Source organism: Aegilops tauschii, chromosome 7 (assembly GCF_002575655.3).
Source record: "Aegilops tauschii subsp. strangulata cultivar AL8/78 chromosome 7, Aet v6.0, whole genome shotgun sequence".
In the NCBI taxonomy this organism is placed as follows: Eukaryota; Viridiplantae; Streptophyta; class Magnoliopsida; order Poales; family Poaceae; genus Aegilops; species Aegilops tauschii.
This window is the reverse complement of record NC_053041.3, coordinates 72,735,250-72,744,130: the sequence shown is the minus strand read 5'-3', so window position 1 is coordinate 72,744,130 and position 8,881 is coordinate 72,735,250.

Sequence of the window (8,881 nt, the reverse complement as noted above, 5' to 3'; positions counted from 1 at the left end):
CAACGGAGAAGACGATGCCACCCGCTGCGGTCGTAAGGGACCGGACTCAGTTGCTGCTCTAGCAAAAATTATGTCCGATCAGTACAAGGGAGAGGAAGAGGAGTTCATCCGCATCAAGCCACGGGATGGATTCTCCATGTACAACCCTCCAAGCCGGGTGAGCTGCTACTTTTTACTCCGGACCTTACCGCATTCTTTGTCATAGATACTTACCTTGCTGTTTCATAGCAGGAGCTGCGAAAAGTTGTGAGGGAGGTCCACAGCCCGTCTCCACAACCAGAGGACCCTGACCGGGCCCTCGACCCGGACTCGAAGAGGATCCGGACATATTTGTGGAGCTGATTGATAGGACGTTCTATCAATTGAGCTGCGATGATGCCATGGTGGCCATCATAGCCGATTATCCTGGACTACTCCCTGCATCGCATGTAAGTAAAACCGGAGTCCCAACTTCCGAAAAGGATCCCTTTTTCTGCACTTCACCTACCGCACACATATGGTGTCTTACAGGGAAGGCCCTCGGGACGCCATGCCGAACCCGCAGTGACTCACCCACAAGGGGCACCGAAGCCGGGTAGGCTTAAAAGGAAGGCGGTCAGGACTGAGACGCTGTCGCAGAGGTATGAAACAGAACCCCGCTCCGTGGTTGTCGTCTTTTTAAAATATAATGACATCCATGTTTCCTAGTAGGAAAAACGCTCGCCGGACTATATCCGGAGAGGTTGCCAGTCACGCCTCCACCAGTCAGGCTCCAGAGCCAGACATAAAGGCGGACGCTAACATGGGGCCAACGCCAGAGGTTCCTCCTACAGAGGATGCGGATAGGCTATCCGCTACAAATTCCGAGGTGGAGAGCGCCATGAATCACAGGCGTCGCCGGGCCGTACTCTGTGACGCTTGTTTCTCCCAAGAGGCGTTCGATGCCTTCAACTCAGGAGACGCGTACATTCGAGCTGCTCAAAATGGTCTTGCCAGAGCCATGGACCAGTATGTAAAGGATATACGGGTAAAGAAGTCTAATAATTATGTATATCAGTAGCCCCTGAGACTTGAAACAGTTGACACAACTGATTTAAGGATCATTATTTGTGCAGGTTCTTATGGAGAAGAATACCCAATTGTCTCAAGAGCTGGAAGAGTGCAAAGCCCAGCTACGGGCCGCAGTTGCCGCAATGAAGGAGTCCGAGAAGGCCCCCCTCTGGTAACACTTGCCTCTATCAAAAAGAATGACATGTACCGTTTAATATGCGGCATGCATGCAAATCTAACAATAGATTCTGCAGATGACTCTGGAATGAATCCGGATGTCGTGATAGGGGATGAGCCGCATGCTCAACGACAGCTAAAGGCTGGCGAGCGCGTGCTTACACGGGTTAGGCGGGAGAAAAACAATCTCCAAGACGCCAATATCCAGCTGGGCGTGGAACTGAAAGATGTTCGAGCCCAGCTTGCTGACTCCGTAAAGGAGAATAAGCGGCTTCGACGCGGCATTTTCAGTAAGTGCTTGAACGAACTTTTAAAGAGTTCGGCGAAGAAACCGGCTAACAGAGTTATGTCTGCAGGTATGCTGACGGGTCGTCCCGCAGAGGAAATGCCCGGGTCCGCGGGTGATCTTCTGCCAGAGCTCTTACAGCTGCACGAACAAGTTCGGCAGGTGACGCATGGCATTGCCCAAGCCTTGTGGCCATCCGCCTCCCTGCCAGGAGGCATGGGGGAGCTTGTAGAGAAGCTCAAGGGAGCGCGGCGGCGCTTCTGATTATGGAAGATATCAGCCTGCCGACAAGGTGCGAGGGAAGCCTGGGCCATGGTGAAGACGCGATATACCAAGGCTGACCCGAACCACATGGCCGAGGTCGGACCTGTGGGGCCTGATGGGAAAGAGATCCCCGTCAGTTTGGCGTATGACCAAGTAGAATTAGCCGCAAAGTATTCGCAACAGGATTGTAGGCTAGACAGCCTGTTGGATGGTATAGAAGAAGAATTTAGTCAGTCTAAGTGACTGTGTACTTCAAGTGACATGTATTGTCCCTAGCCGGATTGTAAATCATTTGTCATGGCGGACCTTTTCGCTTCAACCTCTGGACCCTACAGTCCGGAGTGTATCCGTATACACGCTCAGTTATGAAAAAACCGGGGTACGCATGGAAACAAGGCGTAGGGGTCATAAGTGCTTGAACAGACAAGTACCCAACTAGTTATGCTATATTACATGGATAGTAAGAAACATCTTCCAGGGAGAATAGTTCCGTTAAGGGTTCCTTTCCCTGGGTACGCATGCCCTAATGTGCATATCCGAGCTGCGAAAAGAGACGCAGGATAAAAACATCTGGGGGCGTGTATTACAATAAATAAGGATCATCTTTTGTTCACCGACCGAGTATTCCCTTAAGAACGCTAGCTTTCGGCTTCACCCAGTCTGAGGTACACATCCGGCTGACCCGGCAGTAACAATCGCAGAGGTGCTCCCCTTATGCCCTAGCCGAATTAACGGGAACGTAGGGCATAAACACAAGAGCCAGGCAACCCAGCTTGGCCAAAACTTAAGTCATATCGATGCATATAATGGCGAAAAAAGGTACATGTGGAAGAATAACACATGTGTGGGGCATAGAGCCCGGAAAATAGTTATATTAAGCTTCTATATAAGAAGCCCCCAGGTATAATGAGCGCGGCTAGCGCGTCAAGATTGTGTAGTCAAGACACATTTTAGCCTTTTAAGGCCTTGAAGGAAAAGGGAAGAAAGAAAGAAAGAAAAGACAGATAACGGATATATAAAAAATTGACGGAGGTAAGGAGACGAACATGGAGTCCGGCACTAGGCGTAGAACCTACGGAGTCTGGCTGCGTTCCATGGGTTTGGCTCGAGTCGATTATCCGATGCATCCCGCAGACGGTACGCTCCACTAGTCAAAACTTGGTCGATAACGAAGGGACCTTCCCATTTGGGCTTGAGCTTGTCGAGTTCGCCAACGTTATAAGTTTTGGCTCGTACTTCTCTGCTTTGGTACCTTCGAGCCTGTTGTTGATAGAATGCGGAACGGGCTTTTGCCACGTCACGCTCCTCCTCCAGGGCGTCCAAACTGTCCTGCCGATCAAGCTCGGCCTCTTTCTCTTCATACATGCGCACTCGAGGCGAGTCATGAATTATGTCGCAGGGCAGTACCGCCTCTGCGCCCTACACCATAAAAAACAGTGTGTATCCGGTAGTGCGATTCGGCGTGGTCCGCAGCCCCCATAGTACGGAGTCGAGCTCCTCTACCCAGTGCGTATCGGATTCCTTCAAGGATCGCACTAATCTGGGTTTAATGCCGCTCATGATAAGACCGTTTGCTCGTTCAACTTGACCGTTAGTTTGCGGGTGATAGACAGAAGCATAATCAAGCTTGATGCCCATGTTGCTGCACCAAAGTTTTACCTCGTCGGCTGTAAAGTTCGAGCCGTTGTCAGTGATGATGCTATGGGGGACGCCATAACGGTGTACAACCCCAGATATGAAGTCTATCACTGGTCCGGATTCGGCCGTTTTAACTGGTTTGGCTTCTATCCATTTGGTGAATTTATCCACCATGACCAATAACTATTTTTTTCTTATGGCTTCCCCCTTTGAGGGGTCCGACCATATCAAGCCCCCAGACCGCAAAGGGCCAAGTAATGGGGATTGTTTGGAGAGCGGTAGGCGGCATATGGCTTTGGTTTGCGAAAAGCTGGCAACCGACGCATCGTTGAACGAGGTTCTGTGCGTCTGCTCGGGCCGTCGGCCAGTACAAACCTGTACGGAAGGCCTTGCTTACAAGGGCCCGAACTACGGCGTGGTGAACGCAAGTCCAGCATGAATTTCTGCCAAAAGTTGCCGCCCTTCCTCTTCGGAGATGCACCTTTGAAGGACTCCGATAGCGCTTTTCTTATAAAGCTCTCCCTCATGGACCCTGTAGGCTTTAGACCGTCGCATAATGCAACGTGCCTCGTTTGGGTCCTCAGGTAGTTTCTGCCTAGTTAGGTAGGCCAAGAAGGGTTCTGTCCACGGGGCAATGACAGCCATAATCACGTGGGCGGAAGGTGTTATTTCGGTGGTAAAGCCTCCAATTACGTCAGGGTGTTCGGGATCTGGCGTTGTGTCCGGGTCCGGACTATTATTTCCGGTCTCTCCTTCCCATACCACAGATGGCTTAAACAGCCTTTCCAAAAAGATATTAGGTGGGACCGGGTCGCACTTAGCGCCGATGCGGGCAAGGATATTTGCCGCCTGATTGTTTTCCCAGACCACATGGTGGAATTCAAGCCCCTCGAACCGAGCTGACATTTTGAGGACGGCGTTGCGATAAGCCGCCATTTTTGGATCCTTGGCGTCGAAGTCTCCATTTATTTGAGATATTGCGAGGTTCGAATCCCCCCGCACCTCTAGGTGTTGAATGCCCATGGAGACTGCCATCCGGAGGCCGTGTAACAGGGCCTCGTATTCTGCTGCGTTGTTGGAGTCTGTGTATAATATTTGGAGTACGTACTGGACTGTATCCCCGGTGGGGGATGTCAGGACAACACCAGCCCCAAACCCGCTAGCATTTTAGAGCCGTCAAAGTGCATGATCCAATTGGAGTATGCGCCGTACTCTTTAGGGAGTTCGGCTTCTGTCCATTCGGCGACGAAATCGGCCAGTACTTGTGACTTAATGGCTCGCTGTGGTTTGTATATTATGTCGAACGGGAGGAGTTCAATAGCCCATTTAGCAATCCGGCCCGTGGCTTCGCGGTTGTTTATTATGTCGTTGAGTGGTACTTCAGAGGCCACCATAATTGAACACTCTTGAAAGTAGTGTCGTAGTTTCCGGGATGCCATGAAGACCGCGTATGCTATCTTTTGATAATGTGGGTACCGTGATTTGCATGGAGTGAGGACAGTGGATACATAGTAAACCGGCTTTTGAAGCGGGAACTTATGTCCGTCCGTCTCTCGTTCGACGACGAGCACTGCACCTACAACTTGGTGTGTTGCCGCTATATATAACAGCATTGGTTCGCCTACACTTGGCGCGGCCAAGATTGGGTTTGTGGCCAAAACGGCTTTTATTTCCTCTAGTCCGGCCGTGGCCGCATCCGTCCACTCGAAGTGTTCGGTGCGTCGGAGAAGGCGATAAAGAGGCAGTGCCTTTTCCCCTAATTGGGAGATGAAGCGGCTTAAGGCAGCCACACATCCAGTTAGTTGCTGGATTTGCTTGAGGTCTGTTGGGATGGCCAACTGTGACAGGGCTCTGATTTTAGCCGGATTTGCTTCGATTCCTCTGTTGGAGACGATGAAGCCTAAGAGCTTTCCGGCGGGCACGCCGAAGACGCATTTTTCCGGATTGAGCTTAATGTCGTATGTTCGAAGATTATCGAACGTGAGCCTCAAGTCGTCTATTAAGGATTCGACGTGTCTGGTTTTAATGACCACATCGTCTATGTATGCCTCCACTTTTTTGCCGATCTGTGTCTCCAAGCATGTCTGAATCATGCGTTGATAGGTTGCACCGGCGTTTTTGAGCCTGAAAGGCATGGTGTTAAAACAGAAGGGGCCGTATGGAGTGATAAATGCCGTTGCGGCTTGATCGGACTCTGCCATCTTAATTTGATGGTATCCGGAGTATGCGTCAAGGAAACACAATGAGTCGTGTCCTGCGGTAGCCTCGATAATTTGATCGATGCGAGGGAGGGGGAAGGGATCCTTGGGGCAAGCCTTATTAAGGTCCTTGAAGTCGACACATAGGCGCCAGGATTTGTCCTTCTTTGGTACCATCACCAGGTTTGCTAGCCATTCCGGATGTTTTATTTCTCGGATGAATCCGGCTTCCAGTAACTTGGCTAGTTCTTCTCCCATGGCTTGTCGCTTAGGTTCAGAGAAACGCCGAAGAGTATGTTTGACCGGCTTGAACCCCTTTAGAATGTTAAGGCTATGCTCGGCCAGCCTGCGTGGGATTCCTGGCATGTCTGAAGGATGCCAGGTGAAAATGTCCCAATTTTCACGCAAGAACTCCCGTAGTGCGGCATCTACTGTGGGGTTTAACTATACCCCGATAGATGCTGTTTTTGTAGGGTCCGTTGGATGGACTTGGAATTTGACTATTTCATCCGCTGGTTTAAAAGAGGTGGACTTGGATCTTTTGTCGAGTATCACGTCGTCCCTGTCCACTGTGGAGCGCAGCGCGGTTAGTTCCTCGGTCGCGAGGGCTTCGGATAACGTCTCGAGGGCCAGCGGCTGTTTTATTTTCGGCGCGGAGTGCTATGTCCGGATCACTAGCTAGAGTGATGATTCCATTGGGCCCGGGCATTTTGAGCTTCATGTACCCGTAATGGGGTATAGCTTGGAAGATCGTGAATGCCTCCCGCCCTAGAAGGGCATGGTATCCGCTATTGAACGGGGCCACTTGGAATGCGATTTCTTCGGACCTATAATTCTCCGGCGTGCCGAATACCACATCTAGTGTGATTTTGCCGGCACATCATGCCTCCCAACTAGGGATGATTCCTCCGAAGGTCGTGCTGCTTTGCTCAATGCGGCTTCTGTCTATTTCCATTTTTCGAAGAGTCTCCTCATAGATGAGGTTTAATCCGCTGTCGCCGTCCATGAGCACTTTAGTAAGCCGGAACCTGTCCACAATTGGACTAAGGACCAAGGCGGCTGGTGCTCGTGCTGTTCGGAATTTAGGTTTGTCACTGGCATTGAAGGTGATAGCCGTATCGCTCCATGGATTTATTGCTGCTATTTGGCAGACTTCGGCCAGACTGCGGAGTGCTCGCTTACGCCTATTATTTGAGGCGAAGGTCTCGAAGACTGTCAATACTGTACTGTTGTTCTCCATGGGATGGTGCTCTGCGGTATTGTTGATGAGGATATCCTCACCGCTCTTGGCCACCTGCTGGAGTACCCAACATGCTCTAAGGCTGTGTGTTGGTATGGTATCCGCTGTACTGTGAATTTTGCATGGCCCGTTGAGCCACCCCTCCAATATGGTTCCACGCCCTGTAGTGGGCTTTTGTTTCTTTGTAATTGGGTCGGGTGACTTATGAGAGTACACCCTTTTAGTTCGGACGGGGGGTTTAGTGAGAGCCGGAGGATCCCAGAATTTTGTTTGGGTTTTCCAGGCGCTTTCCATCGCACAGTACTTATGTACTATGGCCGCCAAGTCTGCGAAGTGTGCTATGTCACGGCGACTTATGGCGTTGAGGATTCCCTTGTCCGCGCAATTTTTGCAAAAGAATGAAATTGCGTCTTCCTCGCGACAGTCCTTAACCTTGCTCATTACAAGGAGGAATCTGGCCCAATAGTGGTGTACTGTCTCTTGGGGCTCTTGTCTAATGTGGGAAAGATCGCTTATATCTGGGTGGGTGGGTGGATTTAAGTCCGAACCTTGACCCGATCTAAGACCCAGGGCGGAGGAGTTTCCGATCTTGGAAGTTCGGGCTCCGGGGTGTTGCTCAATAGGTCTGGCCCACTGCCTAATTCTAGGTTCAAGGTTTGGGCCATGTCCTCCCGTAGACGGGTATCCGGCTCGGAGAGCTCGGAAATCCGGACATAGTTTGTCCTCAAGATAGAGGAAGAATTACTGCATTGCTCCTCCACCGCCGCTATCTGATGGGTGACCGGCGGGGAGTTAATCTCCCTTTGGTCGGGTTTAAGCCCGATCTGATCATAGTCCGTAGCGACTCCCAAGGCGGCGATGCGATCCAAGAGCTCGTTCAAGGAAGAGAGCTCCATTGGATCCAACTGCTCGGCGAATTCCGAGCCGACGTGGAGGCTGTTTTCGACGACCCGAGAAGTCATCGTCGGCGCAGCGGCCGAACGGGCGGTCATGACGAAACCGCCTAGACAGAGAGTTTGGCCTACAGCCAGGACTCCCCCAGAGGTGATGTTGTCCTTGACAACAAGACGAGCCATCAAGCCTTATGATGACGACACAGTGGAACTCTCAATGAAAGCACCAATGTCGGTGTCAAAACCAGCGGATCTCGGGTAGGGGGTCCCGAACTGTACGTCTAAGGCGGATGGTAACAGGAGGCGGGGGACACGATGTTTACCCAGGTTCGGGCCCTCTCGATGGAGGTAATACCCTACTTCCTGCTTGATTGATCTTGATGATATGAGTGTTACAAGAGTTGATCTACCACGAGATCGTAGAGGCTAAACCCTAGAAGCTAGCCTATGGTATGATTGTTGTTGTCCTACGGACTAAACCCTCCGGTTTATATAGACACCGGAGGGGGCTAGGGTTACACAGAGTCGGTTACAAGGGAGGAGATCTACATATCTGTATCGCCAAGCTTGCCTTCCACGCCAAGGAGAGTCCCATCCGGACACAGGACGAAGTCTTCAATCTTGTATCTTCATAGTCCAACAGTCCGGCTGAAGGATATAGTCCGGCTGTCCAAGGACCCCCTAATCTAGGACTCCCTCAGCTGGCTTCCCATCCGCTAGCCTAGTTGAATAGAACGCAAAAGTTAAGCGTGCTCGGGCTGCGGTAGTCCAAGGATGGGTGACCCGGTGGGAAGTTGCATATCTCAAGCTTCATTTAAATGCCATGACACGGTCATTATAGAGATATATTATACCCTGTAGTGACCTATCATGGCAATTATATAAACCTTGGGATCCTTGTTTTGCTAATTTGTAGACTATGTTTTATGGGTTATTTTTTGCTCTAAAAAATAAAGAATGATTGACTTGACCTGTCATGGAGATTATATAAACCTACTATTTCTTATGGGTTATTTTTTCCTCTAAAAAATTAAAGAACGATTGACTTGACCTGTCATGGCGATTAAATAAACCTTTTTCAGGTTGCATGCAGGGTATAGGGGGCAGGGTGTTCTTCTCGAGCATGTCTCCCTTGTGCGGCTTATAGACACGGCAC